A 15,807-nucleotide genomic window follows, 5' to 3' on the forward strand; every position below is an offset into this window, starting at 1 on the left:
CCTCGTCCTATTTCAAATAGCTATAAAACGCCTGATTCTCTTAGAGCCAAAAATATTCTGTTTGATGTATATCTGCATATAGACTCCATAATGAATGCACTACTTTGGGAAGTTTCATTTAACATGTGGCTTACTTACCAGACCATTTTTGCTTTATTCAAAATTTGTGCCAATTCCTGTCTTAAGAACTAGATTTTTTTTTTGGTCATGCCACATGGCATGCAGGATCTTAGTTCCCCAAGCAGGGATCAAACCCACATCCCCTGCAGTGGAAGCATGGAGTTTAACCTCTGGAGCACCAGGGAAGTCCCTAGATTTCATTATTACTAATGAATGAGCATTACTTTCTCCTGGGTAGTTGGATCAACTGAAGAAACATCTATCTTCTCAATGAAAAAAGAAAATTTCCATTACTAGCAAATATATATATATGGCCAAACAAAAGAAATTTTTATAAAGATCTTATAGTCAGAATCTTTGTTCAGGAAAAAAAATAGAAATAATAATAGACCAGTGGCAGCTCCACATAAATCCAAATCATGAGGCTTGCATCCTGACTCCGGCAGTAGGAGAATTGGTGAAATGGAGCACATATAAAGAAAGGCGGAGGGAAACGGCCACAAGGAAAAGACAAGGTGTCCAGGGAGCAGATAGAATTAGCACAGAGCTATGACAAGACTAGACAGCATATTAAAAAGTAGAGACATCACTTTGGCGACAAAGCTCTGTCTAGTCAAAGCTATGGTTTTCCAGCAGTCATGGGCAGATGTGAGAGTTGGACCATAAAGAAGGTTGAGCACTGAAAAATTGATGTTTTTGAATTGTGGTGCTGGAGAAAACACTTGAGAGTCCTAAAGAAAATCAGTCCTGAGTATTCATTAGAAGGACTGACACTGAAGCTGAAGCTCCAATACTTTGGCCACCTGATGCAGACAGCCAACTCATTGGAAAAGACCCTGATGCTGGGAAAGATGGAAGGTTAAAGGAGACGGGGGCAGTAGAGGATGAGATGGTTAGATAGCATCACCGACTCAAGGGACATGAGTTTGAGTAAACTCAGGGAGACAGTGGAGGACAGAGGAGCCTGGTGTGCTGCAGTCCATGGGGTTGCAATTGAATAACTTAGCGACTGAACAACAACAAATTGATACCTTGTATAAGATAGATAACTGACTGTGTATATAGCAGAAGGACCTCTATTAATGCACTGTGGTGACCTGAATGGGAAGGAAGTCCAAAAGGGAAGGGATATATGTAGCCACGTGGCTGATTCATTTTAATATACAATAGAAACTATCACAACATTGTGAAGCAACTAGACTTCAATCAAAATTAATTTTAAAAAATTAGCACAGTGATAGGATTTCCACACGTGGGCAGTGCTATGAGCTTAAGTTCTTTCTTCTTCCCAAAGAACTGCTTCCTAATATGCAAAAGAAGTGGCAAAGGTGAGAAATTATAGGCATGCCTTTTACTGAGACTATTATGGCCCAATTTGAGTAGACATTATAAAGCTATGTACTTTGTCTCTTTTTAGCACATTAACCTGAATTTCTTCTGCTGTGTTCAAAACTGACTAATAATATTGACTAAATGGCTGACAATAGGAGCTAACATTTGTTAAATATTATTATATACCAGGCACGGGCTTCCCTGGTGGCTCAGCGATAAAGAATCCACCTGCCAATGCAGGAGATGCATGTTCAATTCCTGGCTTGGGGAGATCCCCTGGAGAAGGAAATGGCAGCTCACTCCAGTATTCTTGCCTGGGAAATCCCATGGACAGAAGAGCCTGGTGGGCTACAGTCCAAGAGGTCAGAAAAGCTGGACACAACTCAGGGACTAATGAACAACAAGACAAGCATGTACCAGGCACTTGGCTAAGCCCTTCTCATATACATTCTCACTTAATTGTTGCATCAATTCAATGAGGTAGATACAGTTACTATTCCCATTTTACACATGAGAAAAATAGAGCTTGTAAGTAACTTGCATAAGGCCACAAATATAAAGATGGCATATTTAGATTAATAACCATAGGTTTCATGATTTAAGAACACCTAGCAACTGTATAGTGCTTCCCTGGTAACTCAGCTGGTAAAGAATCTGCCTGCACTGAAGGAGAATCATGTTCGATTCCTGGGTTGGGAAGATCCCCTGGAGAAGGGATAGACTACCCATGCCAGTATTCTTGGGCTTCCCTGGTGGCTTAGTCAGTAAAGAATCTGCCTGCAATGCAAGAGACCTGGGTTTGATCCCTCGGTTGGGAAGATCCCTGGAGGAGGGCATGGCAACCCACTCCAGTATTCTTGCCTGGAGAATCCCCGTGGATAGAGGAGCCTGGTGGGCTACAGTCCATGGGGTCACAAAAGAGTCCAACATGTCCTAGAAAGTAAACAACGACAATCCCCCTCCTCAGGTCACAATGCTATGTTCCGGACCTACCTGAAGAATCTCCACCTTAAATACTGGACTAACATTTTTTTCAATGTCTTCCACCTACGGACACAAACTCGTATTTTGATACTCCAAGTTGATCGGCCTTCCTCATGGTGAAGTTTTCTGCTAATCTCAATCTATGCAATGTTATTCATTCTAGAAACAAGTAATGGCCAAACTTTTTCCCAATAAGCAATAGGAAACTGGTTAGAGAGATATTGAAAAAAAAAAAAGGCCTGGTCAGCACAAATTATGCAGATCAACTAGTCCAAAACAACATGAGTCTGAACAAGTGACCCAGCTCACAGCTTCATTGCAAACATTATATTAGGGTCAGAAAAAGCAATGCCCATGAGAAATTACATAGTCCCTTTGCACAGCTTTCCTCATGGCATTTTTAATGTCCTTGTTCCTAAGACTGTAGATGATGGGGTTTATCATAGGAATCACCAGAGCAGAGACTATGGACACCACCTTGTCCTGGTCCAGGGAGTAGCTGGAACTAGGTCGCATGTACATGAAGAGACCAGAACCATAGAAGAGGGTCCCAGCAGTCAGATGAGAGGCACAGGTGCTGAAGGCCTTGGTCGTCCCTCTAGCTGACCTGATAGGACAGCAGCAGCCATGCAACCATCAGAGATGAGGATCACAAGGACAGACAGCACCATAACGCCCACACCCACGAGGAAGGTCACCACCCGGCCAGCGAAAGTATCAGCAGGACAGAACCAGGACTGGAGGAAGGTCACAGAAGAGGTGGTTGATCACGTTGGGCCCGCAGAAATCGTGCTGATAGATAGATCAGGTGTCAATCAAAGAACTGAGGAACCCACCCATGTAGGCTCCGGCCGCCTTCTTTAAACAAAGGGTGTGAGATACAAGGACCGTGTAGGGCAGCGGGCTGCAGATCGCAGCACCGCGATCAGGTGCCATGGCCGCCAACAGGAAGCACGCAGCCAGCCCCAGCCCGCAGAAGACAAAGCACTGCACGGCACAGCCCACCGAGGAGATGGTTTTCCGCTCTGGGATGATGTCCGAGAGCGTCTTGGCGGCTGTGGAGGACACGTAGCAGACACCCAGGAAGGACAGGTTACTGGGGAAGATGGACACGGGCGTGTGCAGGTGGAGGCCATCCTGACGAGGGCCATGATGCTCGGGTTCCAGGCAAGGGTCAGGAGGTAAATGCCCAGAAATAACGCAAAAAGGAAAAGCTTCATTTCAGGCTGCCCTGAAAATCCCAGGAGGATGAATTCTGTCACAATGGTGCTGTTCCTTCCTGCAGCCGCAGACCTGCTTCCTGAATAAAGGCGGGAAGCAATCCTGTGATCTGTTAGACTTTGTTACAAGTGGATATTTCCTATAATATCATACAGCTGATACCAAGTTTAGCCACCTGCTAGGCAAAGTCTTCTCGGAGCAAGTCAGCCTATGATAATCTCTTCCTACTATTTAAAATCTGCGTGCTCTATACTTTGCTGACAAGAAGAGAAGCGGTCTAAAAGCGGAGAGAGAGACTGGGAGTCAGAAATGTGAATTTTGTTCACAACTCTATTCCCAACTCCCTGGAGACGGTGGGAAAGTCATTTAATCTCTTTGTTTCCTCATTTTCTCAGTTGAAAAATGAAAGGTTGAGTCTCAGGGCTCCTTTAGGTTTGGGTTTCTTATGGCTTTTTTAGACTTTCTGACTTGAAAATATCAACTCAGATTAACAATAAAGTTAGGAATTTCTTCTATTTTATGTATATTTAGTATAAGAATCCAAAAAAGGAAGTAAATACAACTGGTTACAATATTTTGCATGTTCCATGTTGAGGGAGGAGATTCAACCCATAATGAAAACAATCCATTCTTTTAGGTAGCAAAATTAAAGGGAAAAGGGATTTATATATACAAACACATATATGTGCAGTATCAGCAAATGCATGCTTAGAACTAGACATTTTTTCTAAATATATAGGTTTTCTAAATATATATATTTATTTGGCTGCCCCAGGTCTCAGTCATGGCATGTGGGACCTTCAGGTGCAGCATGTAGGACCCAGTTCCCCCACCAGGACTCAGACCCAGGCTCCCTGCTCAGCGAGTGTGGAGTCTTAGCCACTGGACCACCAAGGGAGCCCCTATAGTAAGTTTTTATACAAATCACTGCATAAAATCATAAAATTTTCAAAGTTTGGACTAGCTCGATCAGCATCATTATGGGATACAGGGCTATTTGCTTACCTTTGGGTGTGAAGTGGAAGAAGGAAGCAACAGCAAAGTTGACTGAAATTGGCCAAGTCATGGTGGTCGTGGAAAAGCAGAAACCAGTACTTCCTGACCAAGAGAAGTTGGGAATGATTCATTGTATATTTGAGGATAATATTTAGGAGAGGCAAAGGGAAATTTCCCAAACAAAGGCAATGCCAAAGAATGCTCAAACTACCACACAATTACACTCATCTCACATGCTAGTAAAGTAATGCTCAAAATTCTCCAAGCCAGGCTTCAGCAATACATGAACTGTGAACTTCCAGATGTTCAAGCTGGTTTTAGGAAAGGCAGAGGAACCAGAGATCAAGTTGCCAACATCCACTGGATCATCGAAAAAGGAAGAGAGTTCCAGGAAAACATCTATTTCTACTTTCTTGACTATGCCAAAGCCTTTGACTGTGTGGATCACAATAAACTGTGGAATATTCTGAAAGAGATGGGAATACCAGACCACCTGACCTGCCTCTTGAGAAACTGGTATGCAGGTCAGGAAGCAACAGTTAGAACTGGCCATGGAACAACAGACTGGTTCCAAATAGGAAAAGGAGTACGTCGAGCCTGTATATTGTCATCCTGCTTATTTAACTTATATGTAGAGTACATCATGAGAAACACTGAGCTGGAAGAAGCACAAGCTGGAATCAAGATTGCCAGGAGAAGTATCAATAACCTCAGATATGCAGATGACACCACCCTTATGGCAGAAAGTGAAGAGGAACTAAAAAGCCTCTTGATGAAAGTGAAAGAGGAGAGTGAAAAAGTTGGCTTAAAGCTCAACATTCAGAAAACTAAGATCATGGTATCTGGTCCCATCACTTCATGGCAAATAGATAGAGAAACAGTGGAAACAGTGTCAGACTTTATTTCGGGGGGCTCCAAAATCACTGCAGATGGTGACTGCAGCCATGAAATTAAAAGATGCTTACTCCTTGGAAGGAAAGTTATGATCAACCTAGATAGCATATTAGAAGCAGAGACATTACTTTGCCAATAAAGGTCCATCTAGTCAAGCCTATGGTTTTTCCTGTGGTCATGTATGGATGTGAGAGTTGGACTGTGAAGAAAGCTGAGTGCCAAAGAATTGATGCTTTTGAACTGTGGTGTTGGAGAAGACTCTTGAGAGTCCTTAGGACTGCAAGGAGATCCAACCAGTCCATTCTAAAGGAGATCAGTCTTGGGTGTTCTTTGGAAGGACTGATGCTGAAGCTGAAATGCCAATACTTTGGCCACCTCATGTGAAGAGTTGACTCATTGGAAAAGACTCTGATGCTGGGAGGGATTGGGGGCAGGAGGAGAAGGGGGCGACAGAGGATGAGATGGCTGGATGACATCACCGACTCAATGGACATGAGTTTGAGTGAACTCCAGGAGTTGGTGATGGACAGGGAGGCCTGGTGTGCTGCAGTTCATGGGGTTGCAAAGAGTCGGGCATGACTGAGTGACTGAACTGAACTGAACTGAAGGGGAAATTTGGATGTCATCAGGCCAGACCAAATTATCATTTTTGAAACATGAGGTAAGCCCATAAACACTCTGCATTAAGAAATACAGGCTAGCACTGATAATAGCATCAAAATGAAGAAATATAAATGGATGTAAAAAGGCAGAAGTGTCCTGGGGGAGACTTGATGGTAGAATTAAAGTTGATGTATTTTATTACTTTATGGAATTTGATTGCCCAGGCATGTTTGCAACCATTGCAACCAGATTGAACAATGATTGTGTTCATCATTCATCATATTAAAAACTGTTTTACATGAATAGATTCTCAACATCACTAACTGTCAAGGAAATGGAAATCAAAACCACAATGGCATATCACCTTCCACCTTTTAGGATGGTTATTATTAACAGGTGTTGGTGAGGAGGCAGAGAAAAGGGAACCTCTGCACACTACTGGCGAAAATGTAAATGAGTTCAGCCTCTGTGGAAAGCAGTATGGAGGTTCCTGCAAAAATAAAAACAGAACTACTGCATGACCCAGCAATTCCACTTCTGGCTATATCTCCAAAGGAAATGAAGTCAGTCCCTTGCAGAGATGTGATTCCATGTTCACTGCAGCATTATTCACAATAGTCAAGATACGGAGACAACCTAAACATCCATTGACAGATGAATGCACAAAGAAAATTTAAGACAGATAACGGAATACTGTTCAGCCTGAAAAACGAAGGGAAAATCTCGTCGTTTGTAACAATGTAGACAAACATGAAGGACACTTTGCAAAATGAAATAAGCCAATACAGACAGTCAAAGTCTGCGTGATCCCACTTACATGTGGAATCTTAAAAAGTCAAATTCATACAAGTAAAGAATAGACCGATTGTGGCCATGGGCTGGGATGGGATGGAAGGAAGAGCGAGATGCAGGTCACAGGGTACAAGGTTTCACTCGTACAGGATAAGTTGTGGAGGTCTAATGAACAGCATGGTGGCCATAGGTAACGTTATTGTATACTTGAAAGCTTTCCAAGGGGATCAGTTCAGTTCAGTCGCTCAGTCGTGTCCGACTCTTTGCAACCCTGTGGACTGCAGCATGGAAGGCCTCCCTGTCCATCACCACCTCCCAGAGTTTACTAAGAGGATAGATCTTAAATTAAATCTTCTCACACTAAACAGTCACACAGACACACAAACACACACGGGTAACTATGTAGAGACTATAGATAAGTTATTTAACTTGATTGAGTTGATCTTTTTATAGTGTATGCATATATATGTGTATAAACATCAAGGTGTACCCTTTCAGTTCAGTTCAGTCGCTCAGTCGTGTCCGACTCTTTGCGACCCCATGAATTGCAGCACGCCAGGCCTCCCTGTCCATCACCTGTACACTTTAACTGTATGCAGTTTTTGTCTGTTAAACATATCCCTATCATGTTGTTAAAAATAAGGAAGTACTATTCCTAGCTTTGTATTTTCTAAAAATTTTAAATCTCCCCACAATTATTCACTGAATGAACAGTCAAAACCAAGAAGACTAACTGTGATCCAGATAGTCTTGCAACTGGGTCTGATTTCACCACAGAAGAGTGATTGGGGCCAACTTATGCTCTGAACACTAGACTTCCATCCTATGGACCCTATGCACCTTTCACTATAGTTTGTTCTTATTATGATTATTAAGTCCCTTTCTTTAAAGACATTAGTTTAATAAATGCGTTGGAGCTGATTTTCATATTTACAATTGTGATGTATTTACAAAGTCCTATGGTGTATAGGACTTTCATATTTATATATAGTGTATAGGATTATCATATTTACAATTACAGTGTATATACAAAGTCCTATTGACTTCCCTGGTGGCTCAGATGGTGAAGAATCTGCCTGCAATGCAGGAGACCCAGGTTCAATTCCTGGGTTAGGAAGATCCCCTGGAGAAGGGGATGGCTACCCACTCCAATATTCTTGCCTGGAGAATCCCATGGATGGAGGAAGCTGGCTGGCCACAGTCACAAAGAGTTGGACATGACTGAGTCACTAACGGTTTCACAAAATCCTAGGCTAATAATAAATATACATTCTTTTATTAAAGAAAGATCTGGGATGCTAATTAAAAAAAAAAAAGAGCCGACAATTCGTCACTATAATATTGATCTATTCATCCTATCAAAGAGGAAATTAGATGAGTTTGGTGTTTCTTATCTTAATGAAATCTTCCCTACCAGAACGTAAGCTACTCAAAGGCAGGCAAAGAGTTGTATTTGTTCTGTGTATTTACCTATCCTGAGTCCTGGAACAGTGTCTGGGACATAGGCTCAGTAAATATTTGTTTAATGGATGAATTTTCTTCACTGTTTATTCATGGAGTTTAGCAGAGTGTTTGTTTTATAATAAGTGCTCAATAATAGTAATATAATATGTAACTGGGGATTCCCGCGTGGTACAGTGGTAAGGAATCCGCCTAGCAATGCAAGAGGCGCAAGAGACTGAGGTTTGATCCCGGGATTGGGAAGATCCCCCAGAGGAGGAAATGGCACCTCACTCCAGTATTCTTGCCTGGGAAACGTCATCAGAAGAGCCTGGTGGGCTACAGTCCGTGGGTCACAAGAGTTAGACACGACTGCGTGACTGACACACAGCACGTGATATAAAATAGAATCACAGACACTTATTAGGGCTTACTGAGTACCAGGCACTGTTCTAAGGACTTGATTTATATTAACTGGAGATGGATAGATTTAGTCTGCCCCTTAGACAGATAGAATGTGGGAAGTGCTTAAATTTATAATTGTCATTTGTTGGAAGAGTGAGGCGGGAGGAAGGGAGCTAAACTTACTGAGTTACATCAGGCAGAAGTGTCCTGAATTCTGAAGCCAAAGGAGAAGGATTATTGGTCGCTTTGCTCCAATAACATCTTTTACACATTTCAGTCCATCTGCATTCCCCAATGCTCTATGTCTGTTTCATCGGCTCTACCTCTGGCCTCTGGTCTAGTCCGTTCTTTTATACTTTGGCCTCAGGCAAACAGTAGCACCTGCTTCTGGAATCCCTTCCTTGAGTATCAGGTCTTCCAGTGGCCCTTGATGTGCCATTATGTTGATGGAGAGGGGGAGCCGCACTCGGCCCCCACATGCTGCTTTGTCACTCACTCCTGGCTCCAAAGGTAAAAACCCAGCAGTCATCAGAGCTAAACATTCCTGAGCGCTGATTGTTCTCTGGGGGTGGTGGGGAACGGGGCCAACCACCGGCCGCCAGAGTCTCACACGCAGTCCCTCGCCTTGTTCTCCTTGAGCTTCCCTGACCCTGGTCCAAGGAGACCTCGTGCTGTGTTGGTGGGCAGCCTTCCACGTCAAGAGACCCTTCATTAGCAGGAAACCGCACACAGACGGAGGCTTGTGCTAAAATACAGTGCCTAAAACCGAACTCCTAACTAGGAGAGGGGGGTTCCAGTTCTGGCTCTGCCATTTTATTCGTACAGACATGCGACAAGTGTTTAATTTTTTTCCAAGTGGTGTTTATTTTTTCCTTCACAAAAAAATTATCTATAATGGAAAGTTCCAAACACATACACTGATAAAGAGATTAATATAATTAACCTCTGGGTACCCCTTGGTTAGCAATATCTTGTTTCATCTTTTTCCTCTGACAGCCCTTTCCTGATGGATTATTTTGAATCAAACACCAGATATCTTACCATTCCATCCACAATTTTTTTTAATTGGAGTATAATTGCTTTACGATGTTGTGTTAGTTTCTGCTGTACGACAACATGAATCAGCTACATGTACACACATATCCCCTCTCTCTTGAGCCTCCCAACCCCCCTAGGTCGTCACAGAGCATCCAGGTGGGCCCCCTGTGCTGAACAGCAGCTCCCCACTAGCTGTCTCTGTGACATATGGTAGTGGGTATGTCCATGCTACTCTCTTAATTTGTCCCATCATCTCCTTCCCCCACCGTGCCCACAAGTCCACATTTAACAAAATTTTTAATCTCTTAAATATCAGTTTCCTCACTTGTAAAACTAGTGTAATAATACCTACCTCAAATAGATTGGTGTGATCCTGAAATGAGATATGAATAAGCACATCTTAGCACAGAGCTAATGAAAAAAAATCACTCAATAAATGTTAACTGAAAGTGAAGGTGCTCAAACGTGTCCCACTCTTTGGGACCCCATGGACTGTAGCCCACCAGGCTCCTCCATCCATGGGATTTTCCAGGCTAGAGTACTGGAGTGGGTTGCCATTGCCTTCTCCAGGGGATCTTCCTGACCCAGGGATTGAACCCAGGTCTCCAGCATTGTAGGCAGACGCTTTACCCTTAAGCCACAAGGGAATCCAATCCTGTCTCTAGGGTCACAGCCAAGAGCTCTTCCCTTTCCATCTGATTTTTGCTGTGACTCATTTTCATCCTGATGAAAACAGCTCCTTGACCCTTTCATATGTTAGGTGCTGCTCCCAACATTGATACAACCTGGATGTGTTCTTTGGGTGAGTCCGTTAACCCCTCCCCTTCACTCCTGCTGAGCCTGATGAAATTGGGCTCCCTCTCCAAGAATTCCTCAGGCTCCAAAAGGCTGAAATTTTGAGAAACTGATTTTTTTTGAAACTTTCTATATAGGACTGTGTTCAGTCATGTCCGACTCTTTGTGGCCCTGTGGACTGTAGCCCACTAGACTCCTCTGTCCATGGGGTTCTCCAGGCAAGAATAGTGGAGTGGGACGCCATTTCCTATTCCAGGGGATCGTCCCAACCCAGGGATCGAATCTGCATCTCTTGTCTCCTGCACTGGCAAGCAGATTCATTACCTCTAGTGACACCTGGGAAGCCCTTAAAGTGAGTGAAGTGAAGTCGCTCACTCGTGTCTGACTCTTTGCAGCCCCATGGACTGTAGCCCACCAGGCTCCTCCATCCATGGGATTTTCCAGGCAAGAATACTGGAGTGGGTTGCCATTTCCTTATCCAGGGGATCTTCTCAACTCAGGGATCGAACCTGGGTCTTCTGCATCACAGGCAGATGCTTTACCCTCTAAGCCACCTAAGTCTGTCAAGGGACTTAGGGAAGCCCTTACATAGTAATAAAGTTTAGCAAAAGAAGTTCATCTGTTTCATGGAGATCAAGTTAGCAATCTTCAGTCTGACAATAAAAATGAGCTGACAGAAATAATTCTATATGAAGGTGAAAGTAAAAGTGTAAGTTGCTGAGTCGTGTCTGACTCTTTGCGACCCCATGGACTGTAGCCCACCAGGCTCCTCTGTCCATGGGATTCTCCAGGCAAGAATACTAGATTAGACTTCCTTGACCTCCTCCAGGGGATTTCCCCAACCCAGGGCTTGAACTCTGATCTCTTATGTTTCCTGCATCGGCAGGTGGGTTCTTTACCACTAGCTCCACCTGGGAAGCCCTTGACAGTAATACACAAATTCAGGGGAAATTTTTAGTCATGCAGATTGTTCAAAGAAAAGCAGATAAGTGATTCCCAGAATAGAATGTGAAGGAGAGATGGCAAGATTTTCTTGTCAAGAGAAACGTTCTTCACTAGGCTTGAAGATCAACTGGTCCAGGAGATCCTAAGGCTAGGAGAAGCAAACTCAAGTAACTATGAATGAGCTTTGATACTGAATTCAGATCTAAGATCATTTAGAAGGTAAACCTCTAGTTATGACCTATACATTTTCTTGGGATTAAAAGAGAGTGGTAATAGACTCCATCTGCCATGCAAACTCTGATTATGATGATAATGATTATATACAAAAAAGGTTAAGTATAAAGATCAAATTATAAATTAGCAATGCCTATATTGGACAGGAAAATGTAGAGTAGGGACATGCAGTGTATTTGTCAGGCTACTCTAAAAAGTTTAAGAATGAGGAATAAAGTTGCCTTATTTAATTACCTAGATATAACCACTGAAATGAAATGAAAGTCATATCCAACCCTTTGGGACCCCATGGACTGTACATTCCATGGAATTCTCTAGGCCAGAATACTGGAGTGGGTAGCTGTTCCCTTCTCCAGGGGATCTTCCCAACCAAGAAATTGACCCCAAGTCTCTGACATTACAGGTGGATTCTTTACCAGCTGAGCCACAGGGGAAGCCCAAGAACCCTGGAGTGGGTAGCCTTTCCCTTCTCCAGGAGATCTTCCCAACCCAGGAATAGAACCAGGGTCTCCTGTATTGCAGGTGGATTCTTTACCAACTGAGCTATCAGGGAAGCAGATATAACCATAAACTCGCCGTATCCTTACTTTAAAATAAAATATTTCAAATATGGTTAAATTAAAGAATTTAATGCAGTTTAAGCAAACATTAGAAAGTATGAAAACACAAAAAAGCAAGGAAACTCCACATAGAATTACAAATATTTAGGAAATATTTCTTTGTAATTCAACCAAAAATTTAATTCACCAAGATTCTATGCCTCTCAGAGTTTGTTTGCTGGCAGCTCCTCCTAAAATAGGATTTGCTTTCATGTTTGTTTAACATTTTATTATGCTTATTTTTACAGGACACTTTAAGTGTTTCAAAGCAAAACCCAGAGGTGCTTGGAGGTAAATACAATCTTGATTCTCAAATTGGAGTTTAAAAGTTATCTCAGTAGGTATTTCTTCCACTGGCAATAAGTAAAAACATTAAACTTAATACATAGATTCAAAGTCTTTTCACTGGGCATTCCAAAGATAATGTTGTGTTAATGTCTCAATCGCGTCCTACTCTTTGTGACCCCGTGGGCTGGGGCTGCCAGGCTTCTCTGTCCATGAGATTTTCCAGGCAAGAATACTGGACTGGGTTGCCCTTTCCCACTCCAGCCAAAGGTAAGGTACAATAGTAAAGGACATTTAGAGGTTTGGGAGGTCTTTAAATTATATATGCAACTACTCAATGCTCTGTGTTGGCCTAAATGAAAAGGAAATAAAAAAAGAATCTACATAAGTATACATATATAGATTCACTTTACTGTACGGTAGAAACTAACATAACATTGCAAAGCAACTATACTCCAACAAAAATTAATTTTTAAAAAGCCCAAAAAAGATTTAAGGGCTTCCCTGATAGCTCAGATGGTAAAGAATCTGCCTGCAGTGCAAGAGACCCTGGTTCCACTCCTGGGTCGGCATAGGTTCTAAAACAAATTTTAAACTTCCAGTCATTATATATATATATATATATATGTAAATTCTGGCCTGGAGAATTCCATGGACTGTATAGTCCATGGAGTTGCAAAGAGTCAGACACAACTGATCAACTTTCACTTTCACTTTCATATATACAAAAGAGCTAAAGAAGAAGACTTTAAGAGCTGAATCAACATTGTTACAACTGAGATAACTATATTGCTGTTGTTGATCAGTAGCTAAGTCCTGTCAGATTCTTTGCAATACCATAGACTGAAGTATGCTAGGCTTCCCTGTCCACTACCTCCTGGAGTTTCTCAAAGTCATGTTCATTAAGTCAGTAACACCATCCAACTATCTCATCCTCTGTCATCCCCTTCTCCTCCTGCTCTCAATCTTTCCCAGCATCAGGATCTTTTCCAATGAGTCAGCTCTTCGCATCAGGTGGCCAAAGTATTGGAGCTTCAGCTTCAACATCAGTCCTTCCAATGAATATTCAGGACTGATTTCCTTTAGGATTGACTGGTTTGATCTCCTTGCAGTCCAAGGGACTCTCAAGAGTCTTCTCCAGTACCACAATTCAAAAGTGTCAATTAACAAACCATTATTTTCAGAGATGCTAACTAGTTTAGACCCCCAATGGCAGGGGTCCCCAACCTGCCAATCTAATGCCTGACAATCTGAGGTGGAGGCGATGTAATGATAGAAATAAGGTGCACAATATATGCAATGTGCTTGAATAATCATCCCGAAACCAACACCCCCACACACACCATTCCATGGCAAAACTGTCTTCCCTGAAACCCGTCCCTGGTGCCAAAAAGGTTAGTGAACCACTGCCTATGGAATGTTGCTGCCACCTCGTGGAAGTGTGCCTAAATTGTAGGGAGTTTTAAGAGGTGACTGAGGGACTAAATGGAGAAGGAAATGGTTACCCACTCCAGTATTCTTGCCTGGAGAATCCCACAGACAGAAGAGCCTCGTGGGTTACAGTCCACAGGGTTGCAAAGAGTCAGGCATGACTGAGCAACTGAACAACAGTGAGGGACTAAAATCCACATGAAAGTGAAAGCTGCTTAGTCATGTCCGACTCTTTGTGACCCCATGGACTATACAGTCCATGGAATTCTCCAAGCCAGAATACTGGAGTGGGTAGCCTTTCCCTTCTCCAGGGGATCTTCCCAACCCAGGGATCGAACCAGGATCTCCTGCATTGCAGGTGGATTCTTTACCAGCTGAGCTATTGGGGAAGCCCTAAAATCCACATGAGAACCCAGCATTCTGACTTACCAGTGGCTCAGCTGGTAAAGAACCTGCCTGCTAGCAAAAGAGACACTGATGTATAGAACAGTCTTATGGACTCTGTGGGAGAGGGAGAGGGTGGGAAGATTTGGGAGAATGGCATTGAAACATGTAAATATCATGTATGAAATGAGTTGCCAGTCCAGGTTCGATGCACGATACTGGATGCTTGGGGCTGGTGCACTGGGACGACCCAGAGGGATGGAATGGGGAGGGAGGAGGGAGGAGGGTTCAGGATGGGGAACACATGTATACCTGTGGCGGATTCATTTTGATATTTGGCAAATCTAATACAGTTATGTAAAGTTTAAAAATAAAATAAAATTAAAAAAAAAAAATAAATAAATAAAAAAAATAAAATAAAATAAAAAAAAAAAATAAAAAAAATAAATAAATAAAAATAAAATGTTATAGATTCAAAAAAAAAAAAAAAAAAAAGAACCTGCCTGCTGATGCAGGAGATGCAAGAGAGGGGGTTCGATCCCTGAGTGTGGAAGATCCCCCAGAGAAGGAAATGGAAGTCCACTCCAGTGTTCTTGTCTAGGAAACCCCATGGACGGAGGAGCCTGGCGGGCTACAGCCCATGGGGTCGCAAAGAGTCGGTCACTACTGAGCACACACATACACACACACACACACACACACACACACACACGCTATATGCCCAGCAAGCTCTAAGCACTCTACCATGAGCTCCTTAAGTACATGAGCTCAAAACTTTCATGTCCTTCAATTCTGGTGAATAAATCAGACCAGGCAGATGGAGGATTCCCCGGGCATATTGTAAATGATGAGTAACATTAATAAACAAATACATTTTGAGAAGAATAACGTGACTGAGAGCAGACAATTTGCAAGTTCACATTCACAGTACCATTTTAAACAAATCATATGGTTTAATTCTTAAAAAGAGGCATCAAGACACAATGAAAGAGCAATCTCAAAGAGAGGGCATCATAGATTTTTTAAAAAAGGACTAATGTTATCACACGGCATAGGATTGAATCCCACCTGTTTTCATCTGTGTGGCCTTGTGACCTTCAACTGACCTCACATGAGCTCATGCTTCATTTGTGAGATTCATGCAAACATGTCAACATTGTATGTTTGTGTGAGGATCATGTGATGCACAACCTATACAAAAACCATTATATAAGAACTATTCAAATAGGACAGATTATCAGTTTGATTTTTAAATTCCCATTTGTCTCCAAAGAAATGCCTCCAACTATAATATTCTGATACCAGTTTA

At 42.5% G+C, this 15,807-nt stretch overlaps 1 pseudogene; it reads right to left on the reverse strand.

Annotated features, from left to right (window-relative positions):
- Window positions 1-2,772: 2,772 nt before the first annotated feature.
- Window positions 2,773-4,723, reverse strand: LOC129627967 (olfactory receptor 5A2-like; annotated as a pseudogene).
- Window positions 4,724-15,807: the final 11,084 nt, after the last annotated feature.

This window comes from Bubalus kerabau, chromosome 15 (assembly GCF_029407905.1).
Source record: "Bubalus kerabau isolate K-KA32 ecotype Philippines breed swamp buffalo chromosome 15, PCC_UOA_SB_1v2, whole genome shotgun sequence".
Lineage (NCBI taxonomy): Eukaryota > Metazoa > Chordata > Mammalia > Artiodactyla > Bovidae > Bubalus > Bubalus kerabau.